At 33.8% G+C, this 21,113-nt stretch overlaps 1 long non-coding RNA gene across 1 annotated transcript; it reads left to right on the top strand.

The window, feature by feature from the left end:
- Window positions 1-11,015: 11,015 nt before the first annotated feature.
- On the top strand, window positions 11,016-20,650 carry LOC127703170 (uncharacterized). Its single transcript, XR_007982731.1, has 3 exons — window positions 11,016-11,088; window positions 11,644-11,998; window positions 20,130-20,650. It is a non-coding gene; the product is annotated as an uncharacterized LOC127703170 (long non-coding RNA).
- The last annotated feature ends 463 nt before the right edge of the window (window positions 20,651-21,113 follow it).

The raw sequence follows: 21,113 nt of genomic DNA, 5'->3' as shown, positions 1-21,113 counted from the left end.
CACAAAGAATAAAGAAATAAAGAATAAAAGAATAAAAGTTCCAATGTCCACCACATTGCACGTATTTTATATTTCCAAGAGGCATTACTCTTAAAAAAGTCGATGGCCCACTAGTATATAATTTGTCCGAGATATTGTTGATATTAACCTATAAAATTGAGAATGGAAACGGGGAATGTGTCAAAGAGACAACAACCCGACCATAGAGCAGACAACAGCCGAAGGCCACCAATGGGTCTTCAATGCACCCGGAGGCGTCCTTCAGCTGGCCCCTAAACAAATATGTATACTAGTTCAGTGATAATGGACGTCATACTAAACTCCAAATTATACACAAGAAACTAAAATTAAAAATGATACAAGACTAATAAAGGCCAGAGGCTCCTGACTTGGGACAGGCGCAAAAATGCGGCGGGGTTAAACATGTTTTTGAGATCTCAACCCCCCCCCCCCCCTATAATTAGTATACCTCTAGCCAATGTAGAAAAACAAACGTACAAAAGTACGCACAGTAAAACTCTGTTTAAGAGAAGTCCGAGTCCGATGTCAGAATAAGAAACAAAAGAAAATAAACAAAATTACAATAATACATAAATAACAACAGACTACTAGCAGTTACTGACATGCCAGCTCCAGACCTCAATTAAACTGATTGAAAGATTATGTCTTCATCATATGAATATCATATACTATAGAATGAGTTTTATAAAAATCTGGCAAAAATTGTACTTGTGAGAGCGCCTCCATTTTCCATAAAATTCAATATTTCCAAGCCGGGGCATTACTTTTGAAAATAAGTGGGGAATGTGGCCATGAGACACAGATGATTCTCCCGCTGGCATATAACGTGAAAATGGGACATAACTCAATAACTATAAGTGAGGTTACGCAAATTTGAACTTCATCTGAGTTTTGTGGTAATAAGCATTGTGTATACGTTTCATAACATTTAATTGAGGCAATTTTTTTTTTCATTTGTAAAGGGCATAACGCTGGAACAGTAAAAGTGACGCCACCAAAATTCGAACTTGATCTGTGTTTTGTGGTAATAAGCATTCTGCATGAGTTTCATAACATTTGGTTGAGGCAAAGAGACAGAAACAAATATTTCAGCAATTTTACTATTTGTAAACGGGCATAACTCTAGAACGGTAAAAAAAAAAATACACCACCAAAATTCAAACTTGGTCTGTGGTTTGTGGTGATAAGCATTGTGTATACGTTTCATTACATTAAGTTGATCCAAACTAGAGTCACAGAACGGAAATGAAAACTTTGCAATTTTTCCATTTGTAAAGGGGCATAACTCTAGGATCTGTGTTTGTGATAATAAGCATTGAGTATAAGTTTCATAACCTTTGGTACAGGCAAACTAAAGTTGGAGAACGGAAACCAATTTTGGGACATACTTCCAAGGGGCATAACTCTTAAAATAAAGTGTTTCGCCGAGCGCAGCCTCATACGGCCAATGAGGTCAAACCCTGAACAGTTGGTGCAAGTTTGCACACTATATTGAAGCTTGATTATAACTGTCTGAATTTGGATTGTGATCAAATTTTCGACATAATATAGGTTTCTGACACAAAATAAATGTGGTGAAAGATCTTAAAAATTTGAAATGGGTTAAAATATTTGCATTAATTTTCAATTGAAGATTTCTTGCTATTGCGCAATACTGTGATATTGTGCAATACTGTGCTATTGCAAAATACTGTGATATTGTCCAATATTGGGCTACTGCCCAATACTGTGCTATTGCGCAATACTGTGCAATTGGATATTTCTTGCTATTGCATAATATTGTGCAATTGAAGATTTCTTGCTATTGCGCAATTCTGTACCTTTGGAGATTTCTTGCTATTGCGCAATACTGTGCAATTGAAGATTTCTTGCTATTGCGCAATACTGTCTAATTGAAGATTTCTTGCTATTTTGTAATATGTATTGTGCTATTGTTCAATACTGTGCAATTGAAGATTTCTTGCTATTGCCTAATACTGAGCAATTGAAGATTTCTTGCTATTCAGCAATACTGTGCAGTTGAAGATTTCTTGCTTTTGCACAATACTGTGCAATTGAGGATTTCTTGCAATTGCGCAATACTGTGCTATAGCGCAATACTTCATACAATAGTTTACACATCATGTTTGGTGTGTATCTTTTGCCATATCAGTATTTTTTGCTTCAATATAAAAATCAGAAATAATCAATGTAAAAATTGTGAAAATTTTTAAGAAAAAAAATAGATAATTGTGAAACCGCCTCCCCCCCAAAAAAAATAGTTTTTAACCCCGTTTTAGTAATTACCCCCAAACTCAATCCCAGCCTACCTTTTGTGGTATGGTACCTTGCAGAACAATTTCAGAGAGATCCATACACTTAAACACAAGTTATTGTCTGGAAACTGGAAACTAGAAAAATGCTTGGTTTTTTACCCCTATTGGCCCCTAATTCCTGAACATTTGGGGCAATTACCCCATAACTCAATCCCAGCCTCCCCCTTGTGATATGGAACCTTGTAATACAATATCAGAGAGATCCATACACTTACACGAAAGTTATTGTCCTGCGAAACAACAAAAATGCTTGTTTTTGGCCCCTTATTTTCTAACTTTTGGTATCATAACTCCCAAAACCAATCCCAACCTTCCCTTTGTGGTATTGAACCTTCCGGTAAAATTTCATAGAGATCCATTCGCTTAAACTAAAGTTATTGTCCTGAAAACAAATGTGTCTTCGGACAATGCCTACGATGACGACAACATCATACCATTATAGGACAGAAAAAAAATTATACGGTCGTATAAAAAGTTGATCATCCATCATTATAGAACTTGTCCAAGATATTGCTGATATTAGCTAATAGTATTTAGTTTTATAAAAATATCTGGCAAGATTTGAACCTGTGAGAGTGCTAGCGAGGTCATTTTCCATAAATATAATATTTCCAAGGAACATAACTCTTTTTAAAAAAAGTCGATTGTTTACCATTATTGAACTTGATCCAAGATACTGCTGATATTAAACTATAGTATAAGTTTTATAAAAATCTGGCAAGAATTGTACTTGTGATAGTGCTAACAAGACCAGACAAACAGACCGACAGACACAAGGATGGACACCCAGTATTTCCATGTCCCCTGCAATGCATTATGCAGGGGATAAAAATCTATGAAACCTTGAAGTCAAAACTACTTTGATATCCTTCCACTCTCATGGTTTGATATTCCACTAAGATGCAACAGTTGGTTTACATCCAGATAGATGTTTTGATTCATAAACTTTTAATCAACCAGAAAACATTTATCTAGCAAAGTAATCTAATTAAATGAAATATTTTATTTCACTCCATGTATTGATATGCACCCAGAACTGGAATTGGAATGCAAGACTGGTACCTAAAATCCTATAGGTTTCTGACACAAAATAAATGTGGTCAAAGATCTTACAAATCTATTGCGCAATACTGTGCAATTGAAGATTTCTTCTTGAACCTTTTCAAAAATTTTAAATTTGAAAAATTAAAAAAAAAAAATATGAACCCCTTAAAAATTGGAAAAAAATCCCCCCTGCAAACTTTTTGAATCCCCCCTTGGAGCAATTATCCCCCAAACTCAATCCCAGCCTTTCCTTTGTAGTATGGAACCTTGTAGTACAATTTTAGAGAGATCCATACACTTAAGCACAAGTTATTGTCTGGAAACTAGAAAAATGCTTGTTTTTTGGCCCTTTTTTTGGCCCTAATTCTTGCATTTTTGGGGCAATTACCCCCAAACTCAATCCCAGCCTTCCCTTTGTGATATGGAACCTTGTGGTACAATGTCAGAGAGATCCATACACTTACACACAAGTTATTGTCCAGAAACTATATAAATATGCTTGTTTTTGGCCCTTAATTCCTAAACTGTTGGCACCATAACCCCCAAAATGAATCCAAACCTTCTACTTGTGGTATTAAACATTGTGGTACAATTTCAAAGCAATCAAAATACTTATGCACTAGTTAAAATCCTGCAACTAGAAAAATGCTTTTTTTTTGCCCTTTTTGGGCCCCTAATTCCTAATTGGGATCATCATCCCCAAAATCAATCCCAATCTTCCTTTTGTGGTATTGAACCTTCTTAAAAAATTTCATAGATCCATTAACTTAAACTAAAGTTATTGTCCGGAAACCAAATGTGTCTTCGGACGATGACGCAGACGATGAAGACGACATCATAGCATTATATGAACCCAAAAAAATTTTTGTGGTCGTATAAAAACTAGAGGCTCCAAGTAGCCTGTGTCGCTCACATGATATTTTTGTTTACGATTGATGTATGAAACAATGCAACAATTATACTTTTTTAAAAAGAATCGGTGTGGATCAAAATCTAATCTTTCGTTTGATTTTAACTGCTTTCAACCCATTTATCATTTAAAAAAAATGAATTTGTCTATAAAGTTAAAAGATTACAAAAATTTAGAAAAAATTGTTAAAAATTGACTTTAAAGGGCAATAACTCCTTAAGGGGGTCAATTGACCATTTTGGTCATGTTTGACTTATTTGTAGATCTTACTTTGCTGAACATTATTGCTGTTTACAGTTTATCTCTATCTATAATAATATTCAAGATAATAACCAAAAACTGCAAAATTTCTTTAAAATTACCAGGGCTATCCAACAACAAGTTGACTGATTTGTCTGAAAATTTTCAGGGCAGATAGATCTTGACATGATGAACAATTTTACCCCTGTCAGATTGTTCTATATGCTTTGGTTTCAGAGATATAAGCCAAAATCTACATTTTACCCCTATGTTCTATTTTTAGCCATGGTGGCCATCTTGGTTGGCGGGCCTGGTCATCGGACACATTTTAAACTAGATACCCCAATGATGATTGTGGCAAAGTTTGTTTAAATTTGGCCCACTAGTTTCAGAGAAGATTTTTGTAAAAGTTAACGGACGAGGACGACGGACGCCAAGTGATGAGAAAAGCATTGGCCATGTTAGCTATAAAATTATATTTCAAAATGCTATCTCTTTATAACACTGATGTTTCAGAGAGGTTTGATACAACAGACTGAGCATAAATTGTTGATAATGCTGTTAACAGAATGATGGATTGCTATGTCAACTCACATTGCCTCGACAAATATAAGACAACCACAGTAGTAAAACAAACAAAATATATAAATAAGTAGGGAATGTGTCAATTGGACACAGACGATACCCCCGCTTGCATATCATATAAAAATTATAAAGGGACATAATTGAAGAACGGTAAAAGTGACGATACCCAAATTTGTACTTGATCTGAGTTTTGTGATAGCTATAAACTAAAGTTAGAGAATGGAAACGAAAAAATTTAGCAATTTTCTATTTTTAAAGGGGCATAACTCTAGAATGGTAAAAGTGACAACACCAAAATTCACACTTGATCTGTATTTTGTGGTAATAAGCATTGTATATAAGTTTCATAGCATTTGGTTGAGGCAAACTAAAGTTAGAGAAGGGAAACCAAGCAATTTTTCTATTTGTAAAGGGACATAACTCTTGAACGGTTAAAGTGAGACCACCAAAATTCAAACCTGATCTGTGTTTTGTGGTAATATGCATTGTGTATAAGTTTCATAACATTTGGTTGAGGCAAACTAAAGTTAGAGAAGGGAAACCAACTTTTAGACATACTGATGGACGTACAGACAAGGGTAAAACTTAATGCCCCCTCCACTATGGTGGGGGCATAAAAACATATACAAATGTATACATATGTTTCTGAATACTGGAACACTATTTTATGTGTTTTCAAGTTACTCTTTGGGTTACAAATTTCTTCTTCATAAAGATCATTACTGGCACATAGCTTTATAACTTCAGTTCATCTACCATCTTGTTGTAAAATGCATACCAATGGAATGAGAAAAGTGCAGAAGATTTAATTAAACTGTCTGTCACATTGCTCAACCCAGTGAATTTGCAGGCAATTTTCATATTGTTGATTCATTTGATAATACTTTATCCTGTTCCTGAAAACAAACAAAAATCGTACAGAACAATACAAAACAAAAACCTTAAAAGTTAAAATATAATTTCTGTACTATTGCTACTACTTTTAAATTTATAAGTTCACACACTTTTATATTAGTAAAATATCAACAAGACCAAAACCAGGTCTGGACATGCTGCATGCAATTGATTGAGGTAACATATATACACAATATATACTGATGTGTAACTGGTCATACATGTAAGGAGACAAAAACAGTTTGACGAAAATTTTCCATGTACAATGAGTATTGTAAAATTTCAAACTACATGTATCAGCAAACAGGAAGTGAATCATGTCTGCTGTAAAAATCAATTGTTTGCTCACTACGACTCAACATTATCAAGCAGCAGACCAAATTTTAAAATATTTTCCTTAATAAAGACAAGAAAATTTTGCTGAAATTTTTTCTGGCAGAATGAGTCTAGTTAAATTTAAAACAATCAGCAAACAGCTGGAAGTGGATGCATGGCCAACATCATAGGTAACATGAATGAATAAAATAGAGTTTGCTGTATTTATTCTAAATACAAGAGTACACACGCTGAAATGTCTCGCCGTCTTTAATAACCATTGATATTATGTTGATAGTCCTAAATGAAAGCTTTACTACAACTATTACATAAACTTAACATGATCCAAGAAAATGAAGTCAAGGTCATATAAACCAAACGAGAAATACATGTACACCTTACAATCATTCAATACACTAAATATAGTTGACCTATTGCTTATAGTTTCTAAGAAACAGACTTAACCAAGAAAACTAAACATTGACCAATGAATCGTGAAAATGAGGTCAAGGTCAGATGAACCATGCCAGACAGACATGAACAGCTTACAATCCTTCCATACAACAAATATAGCTGACCTACTGCTTATAGTTTAAGACAAACAGACTGAAACACATAAACTTAACACTGAGCAATGAACCCTGAAAATGAGGTCAAGGTCAAATAAAACCTGCGAGACTGACATGTACATCATAGAATATTTCTATACACCAAATATAGTTGACTTATTGCATATAGTATAAGAAAAAAGACCAAAAACTCAAAAAATTAACTTTGACCACTGAACCATGAAAATGAGGTCAAAGTCAGATGACACCTGCCAGTTGGACATGTACACCTTACAATCATTACATACACCAAATATAGTAGACCTATTGCATAAAGTATAAGAACAAGAGTGCACACGCTGATGTTTCGCCTTCTTAATACTAATCATTGATATTATGTTGATAGTCCTAAATATAAAGCTTTATTACAACTGTCACATAAACTTAACATTAACCAAGTAAACTAAACATTGACCAATGAACCATGAAATGAGGTCAAGGTCTAATGAACCATGCTAGGCAGGCATGTACAGCTAACAATTCTTCCATACAACAAATATAGTTGACTTATTGCTTATAGTTTAAGAAAAACAGACCAAAACACAAAAACTTAACAATGAGCAATGAACCGTGAAAATGAGGTCAAGGTCAAATAAAACCTGCGTGACTTACATATAGATCATAAAATATTTCCATACACCAAATATAGGTGAACTATTGCATATAGTATTAGAAAAAAAGACCAAAACTCAAAAACTTAACTTTGACCACTGAACCATGAAAATGAGGTCAAGGTCAGATGACACCTGCCAGCTAGACATGTACACCTTACAATCCTTCCATACACCAAATATAGTAGACCTATTGCATACAGTATAATAAAAACGGACCAAAACACAAAAACTTTACTATAACCACTGAACCATGAAAATGAGGTCAAGGTCAGATGACACCTGCCAGTTGGACATGTACACCTTACAGTCCTTCCATACACCGAATATACTAGACCTATTGCATATAGTATCTAAGATACGGACTTGACCACCAAAACTTAACCTTGTTCACTGATCCATGAAATGAGGTTGAGGTCTAGTGAAAACTGTCTGACAGGCATGAGGACCTTGCAAGGTATGCACATACCAAATATAGTTATCCTATTACTTATAATAAGAGAGAATTTAACATTACAAAAAATCTTAACTTTTTTTTCAAGTAGTCACTGAACCATGAAAATGAGGTCAAGGACATTGGACATGTGACTGACAGAAACTTCATAAGATGAGGCATCTATATTCAAAGTATGTAGCATTCAGGTCTTCCACCTTCTAAAATATATCGCTTCTAAGAAGTTAGCTAACGCCGCTGCCGCCACCGGATCACTATCCCTATGTCAAGCTTTCTGCGACAAAAGTCGCAGGCTCGACAAAAAAACGGACCAAAACAAAAAAACTTAACTATAACCACTGAACCATGAAAATGAGTTCAAGGTCAGATGACACCTGCCAGCTAGACATGTTCACCTTACAATCATTCCATACACCAAATATAGTAGACCTATTGTATACAGTATAAGAAAAACAGACCAAAACACAAAAACTTAATTATAACCACTGAACCATGAAAATGAGGTCAAGGTCAGATGACACCTGCTAGTTGGACATGTACACCTTACAGTCCTTCCATACACCAAATATACTAGACCTATTGCTTATAGTATCTGAGATATGGACTTGACCACCAAAACTTAACCTTGTTCACTGATCCATGAAATGAGGTCAAGGTCAAGTGAAAACTGTCTGACAGACATGAGGACCTTGCAAGGTACGCACATACCAAATATAGTTATCCTATTACTTATAATAAGAGAGAATTTAACATTACAAAAAATCTGAACTTTTTTTTCAAGTAGTCACTGAACCATGAAAATGAGGTCAAGGACATTGGACATGTGACTGATGGAAACTTCATAACATGAGGCATCCATATACAAAGTATGAAGCATCCAGGTCTTCCACCTTCTAAAATATAAAGCTTTTAAGAAGTTAGCTAACGCCGCTGCCGCCGGATCACTATCCCTATGTCATGTATGTCGAGCTTTCTGCGACAAAAGTCGCAGGCTCGACAATTATCATTTAATGCTAATTTAAACAGGTGGCATGATGAACATTTTAATATTTAAGGCAAACAGACGTGTTTCCAATTTCCTTTAATGAATGAAAGGGGCCTAAGTGGCTGAAATGGTCTAAGCAGTCCAACTATTGTATCACTAGCTTGTCAATACTGAGGTTCTGAGGTTGAATCTTGCATGTAACAGGCGTTAGACTCCAATCTTAATTGCTATATATATATAGATATGTACATGTACCGCCTTATTGTAGTTTTGGTAGTATAATGCAAATATTATATTCCCTGTATATACACATTTAAACATGTTAACTACAATGTATGCAAAAAATTCAAAGTCAATGAACCATGACTTATTGTGCGGGACCATATAAACTCCATGCAAATGAGAAATGTTCATGCTTATAAAATTGCATACCAAATACTATTGGCTTATCTTAATTAAGTGGTGCCCGTTCCCCAAAACTCAAACTTTACATGTGATCAAAGTATAAAGTTCAAAGTCAATGAACCATGATGAGGGGAGGGGCCGAGGGGGCTATATAATTTCCATTGAAGAGACTTGCAAATGCTTATACAACTGCATACCAAATATGCTTGACTTAACATAAGCATAAGTGGTTTCGGCCATTCCTCCTTAACTTATCTTATCACAAATTTAAAACAATAGACAAGTATCAAATTTGTGCACTTTCCTGTAAATTTCTTATGTCACAATGCTGAGGTTAATACGTCTCACGGTAAGAACCAATTGTTTTATGATGTTGTTTCAAACCTAATTGTCCTCTGGTCAATCAATGTAACTCATTCATAAAAACATCTCAAGATTGGTGTATTCCACCCTGCACAACACAGAACATAACAGAATCTTTCTTCCCAAAGAATATAAACTGACTGGAGCAAACTACCCCATAACATCATTAACCCTCTTGCTGCCAGCAGTTTTTTAAGATTGCATTTTATGTGCCAGAAAATACTACAGCTAGACGTCTGTGATGTCACATGCCTAGCAATGACATCATTCCATATTAGACGTCACACTCTAAAGACAGTTACATTTGGGAGCCATTGAAGAAAAATATTAGTTTCATCTTCAGTCTTTTATTTGAAACTGAAAGAGAACAAAGGTGAGAATCTTGCATAAATTAAAACATGGACACGTGTCCCTGTGTAGATAAGGACACATATGTTCCTCCAGCAGTAAGAGGGTTAAACTCTTGAAGTTGAACCCTCTGGCAGCTGCCAGTAGTTTTACAAGGTTGCATTTCGTGTACCAGAAAATATGACAGCTCAACCTTTGTGATGTCACTCGATATTATACCACGCTCTAATGACTGCTTCATTTGGAAGCCATTGAAGAAACATACTTCACTGTTTAATCTTCGGTCTTTTACTTGAAAGGGATACAGTAATAGTGAGAAGCTTGCACACAAAAAAACCATGGAGTGTATAGCTCCAGCACAGCTGATGTGGACACATGTGCCCCTCCGGCAGCAAGATGGGTTAAAATAACAATCAAAAATTTCAAAACATCAATGTTAAGTCACATTATTCACATCAAACATTTGAAATATTCCTTTTTCCTTTTTTAAACAGTAATAGTAATAGTCTGTATAATATAAATCTGTCTTGTTCAGTTGTTATAAAAGAAAGGGGGTCACTATATGGAAGAAGCAGAAGTAGATGGGATAGAGTAAGGTCGGTAAAGGATAAAGTAATGGGTTTGGACCAATCATGATCAAGTAAAAGGCCAGATTTTCAATTTCACACAAAATATTATGCCTGAAATGGATTTACTTTGAATCAAGTTGATCGACTTTTCTAAATAGTGTAGTGACAGATACTCTTACTTACTATTTAGCTAAATCATGACTGTATTAATTGATGCGACAAGTCGGGTTTTCAACTGTCCAATCATTCTAGTAAATAATAAAATATGGAGACAATGTTGTCTGAGATCAACGTTACTGTTGTTTTTTTATGGCACATAAATGTCCATTTCCGCACAGGCGCAGTGGTAATGGTATGCAAATTTGTTGTGTCTAAACACGACCTCACGTGACCTTTGTGTGATGAAAACTGTAAACAAAAGGTAAATATGTCTATTGAAGTAAAACATTAATTTAATGTTTTTAAATACAAAGCAATACAAATAAATTCAAAGTCAGATTAAAATTTTGTTTTCTGCTAATCTGTATTCCTCATTCAAAGGAGCACTTCTTTTGATCAGAAAAGTTCAAGTCTACATTTACACTTATTCCAAATTACATGAATTATTTGAGATGTCATAGAAAATCTATGGTACATATACATGTACTTTATTTACCATAACTCAATTCACAAGCAAATCAACACACTAGAACCTGTTTAAAATGTTTGGAAGGGAACCAAGGAAGATGAAAATATATATGATATTGCACTGTTTCACCTAACATGTTACAGTGCAAAGTTTTATGTAAAATAGTACATGTACATGTAGCACCAAAAGGGACTAGTGGAAAAGAGAAAAAACTGGATACACATTTTTATTACTGAAATATTTAGAGTTAAAACTCTCCCTAATCAATGGCTCACATGCAGTGACAGTTAAGCATATAACTCTTATACAATCTGATAATGCTTGAGAGGTCTTTTTGTTTTGTTTCAGGAGACTAGCTTAAGATAGTAAGAAGGAAAAGTAGGGGGATTTTTTTAAAAATCAATGGACTGACTACTGTTTGCTTAAAATCCAATGGCAAATGTTTCCTGTATACAGAGGACATTAGTCCTTATATTAAATGGATTAACAGTTTGCCAGTAGCTGAACTACTCTGAAAAGAACTAAATACTTTACAAATCTTGTGTGACTGAGGCACTTTCCTGGATTGACCTGTCAACAGGAATACCCAGTGCAAACAAACCCTTTGACAGCCAATACGTTGCAAGGATGTATTATTAGTACCTGATCATACAAAGAGCATAAGACCAAAAGGGACCTACAAGAAATAGCAAATTAATCTAAGGTAAAGTTTCGACAGAGGTTTGAAACATAGTTTTTTTTTAATTAATATAAAATATTTAAAGGTGTTTATATTATTTTATGTATAAAGTTTACAATTATCTTCATCATTTTGGTTGTTTATGTTATTTATAATATAAATGAGAAATTCAACATCTGATTTATAAATGTACTAAAAATGAAAAACAAATACCATATAGGCACCCACTTAGCCTTCTGCTGAACCATAAGCTCCTGACTTAGGACAGCATAAGCACATCCAGAAAACATGCTACCAAACCTCTTAACCATGTGCATGTATAGGACTGTAAGTGTTCATAACAGTATAGAAAATCATATTTAGTTTATGCTCTCATTTAAAAAAAAACAAAATCAAGGCCAACACCAAAAGATCCCACGACATAGCTTAAATTAATAGATAACCTTTTATACATTAATAAGCATCCACCAAGGATTGACAAGTTCAAATGGATTGTATTAAAATTCAATACATGTAGATTATATAAACAACATCACCATAAAACTCAGAATTTGTAAGTTTTGTTCATGTACAGTCAAACTTTTTAACCAAGTCTCTGAAAGAATTGAGTAAGGTTTTAAGAAATATGTGGTACCGAAATCCCTGAATTAATAATTTACAAGTGATACACAGATATATCTATTACAGGCACTGGCATAGCAAAATTGTTGTAAAATACATAAACCGTCGTGACCCTGATAAAAGGCAAAAGGAAATTTCAGTGCCTCCAAAAAAGGAAAATTAACAAAGGGGAACAAAAATTGTTTAAGTTTTTTAAACTGTTTAACATGCTAATTTCTAAGTCCTATATAAATATAAGACTTCGAAGATTCATAAAATTTGCATTCAACGTTTTTTATCAGATATTTTTTTTTACTATCAATGTTGAATCAAATACCATAGACACCCACTTAGCCTTCCGCTGACCCATAAGCTCCTGACTTAGGACAGCATAAGCACATCCAGAAAACATGCTACCAAACCTCTTAACCATGTGCATGTATAGGACTGTAAGTGTTCATAACAGTATAGAAAATCATATTTAGTTTATGCTCTCATTTAAAAAAAAAATAAAATCAAGGCCAACACCAAAAGACATGACATAGCTTAATAGATAACCTTTTATACATTGATAAGCATCCACCAAGAATTGACAAGTTCAAATGGATGGTATAAAAATTCAATACATGTAGATTATATAAACAACATCACCATAAAACTCAGAATTTGTAAGTTTTCTACATGTACAGTCAAACTTTTTAACCAAGTCTCTGAAAGAATTGAGTAAGGTTTTAAGAAATATGTGGTACTGAAATCCCTGACTTAATAATTTACCAGTGATACACAGATATATCTATTACAGGCACTGGCATAGCAAAATTGTTGTAAAATACATAAACACCCTGATAAAAGGCCAAAGGAAATCACTGCCTCCAAAAAAGGAAAATTAACAAAGGGATTAACAAAAATTGTTTAAGTTTTTTAAACTGTTTAACATGCTAATTTCCTAGTCCTATAATATAAAACTTTGAAGGTTCATATCACAGTGGCGGGTCCAGAAATTTTCATAAGAGGGGGCCCGCTCCAGTCATGCTTCAGTGATTCCCTATATAATCAACCAAATTTTTCCAACAAAAGGGGGGCCCGGGCCCCCTGAAAAACCCTCTAAATTCGCCTCTGTATCATTTACATTCAACATGTTCAACGATTTTTATTGTATATTTTTTTTGAGGTTCAACATTGATAGTAAAAAAAAAATATTGGATAAAAAAACGTTGAATCTAAAATGATATAAACCTTCGAAGTCTTATATTATAGGTCTAGCTAATTTCCTAGTTTTGATTGAAAAGTTAAAGGAAGATTTAAAAAAAAAAAATCTACCGGTACCTAATTAAATTTTGAGATACATACATGACATATAAGTTAGTAAATTTAAATCATACATGTACCTGTGAATAAAAGAAGATGTGGTTTATAAATATATGTACAAATCCAACAAACAAACAAAATTCTCTCTAAGGCAATATAAAGTCTTCAACAATAGAAAGGTGATCATGCAAGTGAATATGTCAAGCTCTACAATTCTAAATTGTCCAAAGCCTAAAAAGTAAAACAAAAGCATTCAGGAAGAACACAAGGCAACCCATGACAAGATCCCTTATTATGGAGATATATTCAAATGTTGTAGGGTTAAACAAAGACACACTTACATGTACTATGTACTAAGTGGTAGGAATGAGCTATGTCATGTATGTTACTATAGTTCATGATGTATGGATGAAATTATATTTTGTCACAGAATTTTCTAGAATTCCCAGATGGTTGCTGGGACAACCTGATTTATCTTTTTATACGCCCGTTTACGGGACGTATTATGGTATACTGTTGTCAGTCTGTCCGTCCGTCGTCAACATGTCGGAAATTAACTCAAAATCACTTTAACCAATTTGCATAAAACTTTGGTGAATTGTTTATATCTATTGACATGAGCTCCATTTCTTTTTTTATAAATTTTAGATTTTATGTTTCCAAGTTATGTGGTTTTATTCATTAAAAAAAGGGGGATTTTCCAGTTTTCGGACAATAACTCAAGAATGCTTTCACCAACTTGCAAGAAATTGTGTTGAATTGTTTATATCTATTGACATGAGCTCCCTTTCGATTTTTATATATTTCAGATTTTACGTTTCCGAGTTACAGGGTTTTATTCATAATAAAAGGGGGATTTTCTAGTTTTTCGGACAAAAAATCAAAAATGCTTTCAGTAGTTCTCATGAAACTTTGGTGAATTGTTTATATCTATTGATGTAAGCTCTGTTTAGAATTTTATAAATTTTACATTTTACATATTTGAGTTATGGGGTTTTATTCATTAAAAAAGGGGGGATTTTCCAGTTTTCAGACAATAACTCAAAAATGCTGTCAGCAATTCTCATGAAACTTTGGTGAATTGTTTACATGTATATCTATTGATGTAAGCTCCCTTTACATTTTCAAAATTTCTAATATGACATTGAGAATTAATTGAACTTTAATTGTTTATAGTCTAACAACAGATTTACTAAGTATTGCGCAACAGCACAGTGTAATGCACAACAGCAAGAAATCTTTAATTGAATATAAGTTCAATTCATATAACCAATTTCATGTTCTCTGACTACATTTATTCAGAAACCTATAATATGCATATGTCAAATATTTAATACAATCAAAACAAAGCCCTGTATCAAGCTTGAATATTGTGTCCATTTTTGCCCCAACTGTTCAGGGCTGGACCTCTGCGGGCGTATCCAGCTGCGCTCAGCGAAGCAGTTTATTTTATTTGAGCATCACTGATGAAAAGATAGAAAAACAACATGTTATAAATTTCATGCATCTAAACATCTAAAGAGCTTTCTTGGATTTACCTTCCTCGGGAACACTCAAAGCCGAATATTTGAAAGCCAAGGATGTATAACTAAGAACCAAAACATTTGAAGATCTATATAAACATATACAAAATGTAAAGGAACTAAAAAATAAAAATAACATATTCCTTATAAATATTTCGGTTTTACACGGGAAACTCCACACTAAAATTTACGACAAAAGGGACAATTTTTCGTTCCCTATTGTTAATTTTCCCTTTTTGGATGGTGATGTTCCTTTGGCACCATCTTAAGGTGAATATATTTCACAACTCGTTCGCTATGCCCGTGTCTTTTGTGACGTTTTTGATTTTAAAGAACGTAATCTATGTATTGCTGGTAAGTTATTAAGCCAGGGATTTCGTTACCACAAATTACTTAAAACCTTTACTAAATTCTTCCACAGATATAAAGATTTGGTTTTGAAGTTTGGTTGTACCTGTAGAAAACTTATTTCAAACAGGATTGCACATTCTCATTTTACGGCACTATTGTTTACCGTGCCCGGAAATTTAGAAACAATCCTGGTAAACTTATTGATCCATTAAATAAACTCTTTCTAAAAGGTTACCGATTCAACACTGTAATTAGATCATTAAATATTGTTTTTATTGGTACTAATATTGATTTTGTTATCAGTAAATTAAAAGCAAACTAAATATTATTGTTATATACATATACACATTCATGGATCTACAATCTGTAGATACCATTACCTGTATCTTGGCATTGCACAAGGTCATGTTTTTCTCTGACTGTTTATGACGTCTTTACACTAAATCCATTGGATGTTGGATGTGTACGGATTGATAATTTAGTCTTAGCTGCATGATTATTTTTTATTAGTTGATAATAGTGGCTTTGAACTAGCTGTCAGTAACTGCGAGTACTCTCAGATCTGTTCTTAGTGTCTTTTTGTTGTTTGGATGTACAAGTACCCGGCCACGTCCACTTGTATTTGTAGTATTTGTATTTTTATCCATCTGATGAGTTAAGCCTCTTTCAACTGATTTTTATAGTTCGTTCTTATGTTGTACATGTTGTACTGTTACACCACTGTCCCAGGTTAGGGGAGGGTTGGGATCCAGCTAACATGTTTAACCCCGCCACATTCTGTATGTATGTGCCTGTCCCAAGTCAGGAGCCTGTAATTCAGTGGTTGGTGTTTGTTTATGTGTTACATATATTTGTTTTTCGTTCATTTTCTGTACATAAATTAGGCCGTTAGTTTTCTCGTTTGAATTGTTTTACATTGTCAATTCGGGGTCTTTTATAGCTGACTGTGCAGTATGCATGGGATTTGCTCATTTTTGAAGGCTGTACGGTGACCTATAGTTGTTAATTTCTGTGTCATTTGGTCTCTTGTGGAGAGTGGTCTCATTGGCAATCATACCACATCTTCTTTTTTATATTTGTAACATAATTTCATACTGTAAATTCAGAAATTATTGCAATGTTTTTATTATTGCGAAAAATGCAACAGGGTTATAATCACAATAATTTAAACTCGCATTTTGAAATTTTTTTATGAATTAAACAGGATTTTTCTCAATATCGCGAAAATTAAAATCGCATTTGAGTCCAAAATGACAAAATCAAAACAAAGCCCTGTATCAAGCTTGAATATTGTGTCCATTTTTGCCCCAACTGTTCAGGGCTGGACCTCTGCGGGCGTATCCAGCTGTGCTCAGCGATGCAGTTTATTTTATTTGAGCATCACTGATGAAAAGATAGAAAAACAACATGTTATAAATTTCATGCATCTAAACATCTAAAGAGCTTTCTTGGATTTACCTTCCTCGGGAACACTCAAAGCCGAATATTTGAAAGCCAAGGATGTATAACTAAGAACCAAAACATTTGAAGATCTATATAAACATATACAAAATGTAAAGGAACTAAAAAATAAAAATAACATATTCCTTATAAATATATTGGTTTTACACGGGAAACTCCACACTAAAATTTACGACAAAAGGGACAATTTTTCGTTCCCTATTGTTAATTTTCCCTTTTTGGATGGTGATGTTCCTTTGGCACCATCTTAAGGTGAATATATTTCACAACTCGTTCGCTATGCCCGTGTCTTTTGTGACGTTTTTGATTTTAAAGAACGTAATCTATGTATTGCTGGTAAGTTATTAAGCCAGGGATTTCGTTACCACAAATTACTTAAAACCTTTACTAAATTCTTCCACATATACAAAGATTTAGTTTTGAAGTTTGGTTGTACCTGTAGAAAACTTATTTCAAACAGGATTGCACATTCTCATTTTACGGCACTATTGTTTACCGTGCCCGGAAATTTAGAAACAATCCTGGTAAACTTATTGATCCATTAAATAAACTCTTTCTAAAAGGTTACCGATTCAACACTGTAATTAGATCATTAAATATTGTTTTTATTGGTACTAATATTGATTTTGTTATCAGTAAATTAAAAGCAAACTAAATATTATTGTTATATACATATACACATTCATGGATCTACAATCTGTAGATACCATTACCTGTATCTTGGCATTGCACAAGGTCATGTTTTTCTCTGACTGTTTATGACGTCTTTACACTAAATCCATTGGATGTTGGATGTGTACGGATTGATAATTTAGTCTTAGCTGCATGATTATTTTTTATTAGTTGATAATAGTGGCTTTGAACTAGCTGTCAGTAACTGCGAGTACTCTCAGATCTGTTCTTAGTGTCTTTTTGTTGTTTGGATGTACAAGTACCCGGCCACGTCCACTTGTATTTGTAGTATTTGTATTTTTATCCATCTGATGAGTTAAGCCTCTTTCAACTGATTTTTATAGTTCGTTCTTATGTTGTACATGTTGTACTGTTACACCACTGTCCCAGGTTAGGGGAGGGTTGGGATCCAGCTAACATGTTTAACCCCGCCACATTCTGTATGTATGTGCCTGTCCCAAGTCAGGAGCCTGTAATTCAGTGGTTGGTGTTTGTTTATGTGTTACATATTTGTTTTTCGTTCATTTTCTGTACATAAATTAGGCCGTTAGTTTTCTCGTTTGAATTGTTTTACATTGTCATTTCGGGGTCTTTATAGCTGACTGTGCAGTATGCATGGGATTTGCTCATTTTTGAAGGCCGTACGGTGACCTATAGTTGTTAATTTCTGTGTCATTTGGTCTCTTGTGGAGAGTGGTCTCATTGGCAATCATACCACATCTTCTTTTTTATATTTGTAACATAATTTCATACTGTAAATTCAGAAATTATTGCAATGTTTTTATTATTGCGAAAAATGCAACAGGGTTATTATGAATCACAATAATTTAAACTCGCATTTTGAAATTTTTTTATGAATTAAACAGGATTTTTCTCAATATCGCGAAAATTAAAATCGCATTTGAGTCCAAAATGACAAAATCGTAATAATAAATGCACGCAATAATTTCTGAATTTACAGTATCAATTAACATGTAAATCTATCAGAGGTCAATTCCAATTTTAACATTATTTTAATATTTATTTATGAATATTTTAATAAATCAATGTGAAGATGTCACTAACATGACCATGTCATGACTAGACAGCATTAGATCTTTGTAAAATATATTAAATCTCTTTATGAAAAAGACTAATCATGATAGTTATAGGTCTCCTTGATGTAAAAAATACATGATAGGATATGTTTGTTTTAACATTTAAAATATATGAAAAGGGTTGGGTGTTGGATGTCTCAGCTGATCAACCCTACCACAAAAGCATTGAAGTGCACCCACCAAGTACATAAAGTACAAAGACAACCCACAGTCACTGAAAGCAACATTGGTTTTTAGTTTTTATTAAGCAACTGATCAAGTCTATAGGTTGAGATATCCAAAATCTGTCTAACCCCACAACATATTTTGGTCATGTTCATGTCCAAAATCAGGAACCTCATCAATAGTTGTGTTAGTTGATATCTTAATGGTCTTTTGTTGATGGCAGGTCTTACTCTTAGACTCTTATTGTTAGAATGATTTACAATTTATATAGATTTGGTGCGATATAGGTTTTGACAGATTATATATACTCTTGGCTATTATTAAAGACTCTATGTTGTTATCTTAATGTCGATTGGTTATTTGTGTGGTTCAGTAACCCATGTTACTGTCTCATTGACATATACACCACATTTTTTACTTATTGAATAGGGAATGAGTGGAATAGTAAGTTAAGTGTCCCCTGAGGTGCAACTATTGCCCTGAGGCATAGCCAAGGCCAATAGTTGTATCTGAGGGGACAATAAACTTACTATCCCACAATTACAAGTTAGTAAATGTATTTTTATTAGGAAAGACACAACAGACGATAAATGTCGGGGCTAAATCAACTATAGCAATATAAAAAGCAGAAACACAACCACTGTTTTTAACGTTTAATCATATATAATATTTTGAAATCTATAGCTACGTCCCACACTAACATGAACCCTAGATACAATAGGTAAAAGGCGACATTGCAACTCCTGCGATATTCTCAACATTCAACATCCAATCCCGTGGCTGCATTTGAAATTCTGCGAATAATAATGATGCTTGTGGTCGAATAGTTTCACTGAGGTCCAATAGTTGGAAACTATTGACCGGTCAAATAGTTCAATGCTTGCAATTTAAAAAATAGTGAAAATATTGCGTACTTATTTTATATATATATATATAGAATATGATATCTGAGGTATAATAATTACTATTATTTTGTAGTTACATGTACCTACATGTACGATATCAAATTGGGTTATGGATGTCTCAGCTGTTAAACCCTACCACTAAAGGATTGAAGTGCACACACCAAGTACAAAGACAACCAACATTGGCACAGTCACTGAAAGCAAGCTCAAAGTACTTAATCTTTTGATAGAAAACATGCAGTCCAGTATTAAAATGTGCAGTCTAACCAGGAACATATATAGATATACTGTCCCCAGGTCTAACATTTGAAATTGGTTGCTCATTTTGAAATAAATGAAGAACATTGTCAATGCAAAATATACCTGGAGTCGGTTTCACAAAAAAAAATAACATACGACTAAGATTGATAGTAGGTATTCTGAATTGTTCATGACTTACAATCTTAGTCATAAGTTTTTTTTTTGGTGAAACGGACTCCTGTGACCAATAAACAATCATTGACAATATGTACCTCCCAGAAAATAACAAAGACAAATGTTATCCAATATCGTTTGATATGATAAAAATCACTGCAAGAATTGTTACTTAGTTAATGCCATTTTTTTATTGAGATCAGTTGTGATTAACAATTTTTACTATTATTGTTCATTTTAGTCTGGTCTATTTTCATAGAACTGTAGAAATAAGATCACATCCCAATCCCAATTTACTGTTTTACTTCCAAAGGTGCATACATTTGGGGATGGGGGCAGGGGTCCCGGGTTCTGTCCACATTTTTGAGCTACATTTTTGGTTAATGCATAGACTTGTCTTGTAGCTATATATATATAGACGTTGCATTGTTTGCCCCCTTTCAACGGTATTATACTCTTACTGACACTCGGTTATTATCGCAATGTTCATCCCTCCCCCTTTTTAATAAAACGCAGCATATTTTAATGCCGAAACTAAATTTGCCACGTTCAATGATTGTCTTCAGTTATTTAATAATAAACACGTCGAATTGAGATGCAATAAATAAGGGAACGTACAAACCAAGAGTGGGATAAGATATCA

Source organism: Mytilus californianus, unplaced genomic scaffold (assembly GCF_021869535.1).
Source record: "Mytilus californianus isolate M0D057914Y unplaced genomic scaffold, xbMytCali1.0.p SCAF_5, whole genome shotgun sequence".
NCBI classification, from domain to species: Eukaryota; Metazoa; Mollusca; class Bivalvia; order Mytilida; family Mytilidae; genus Mytilus; species Mytilus californianus.
This window is presented reverse-complemented; position numbering and strand designations above follow the sequence as displayed.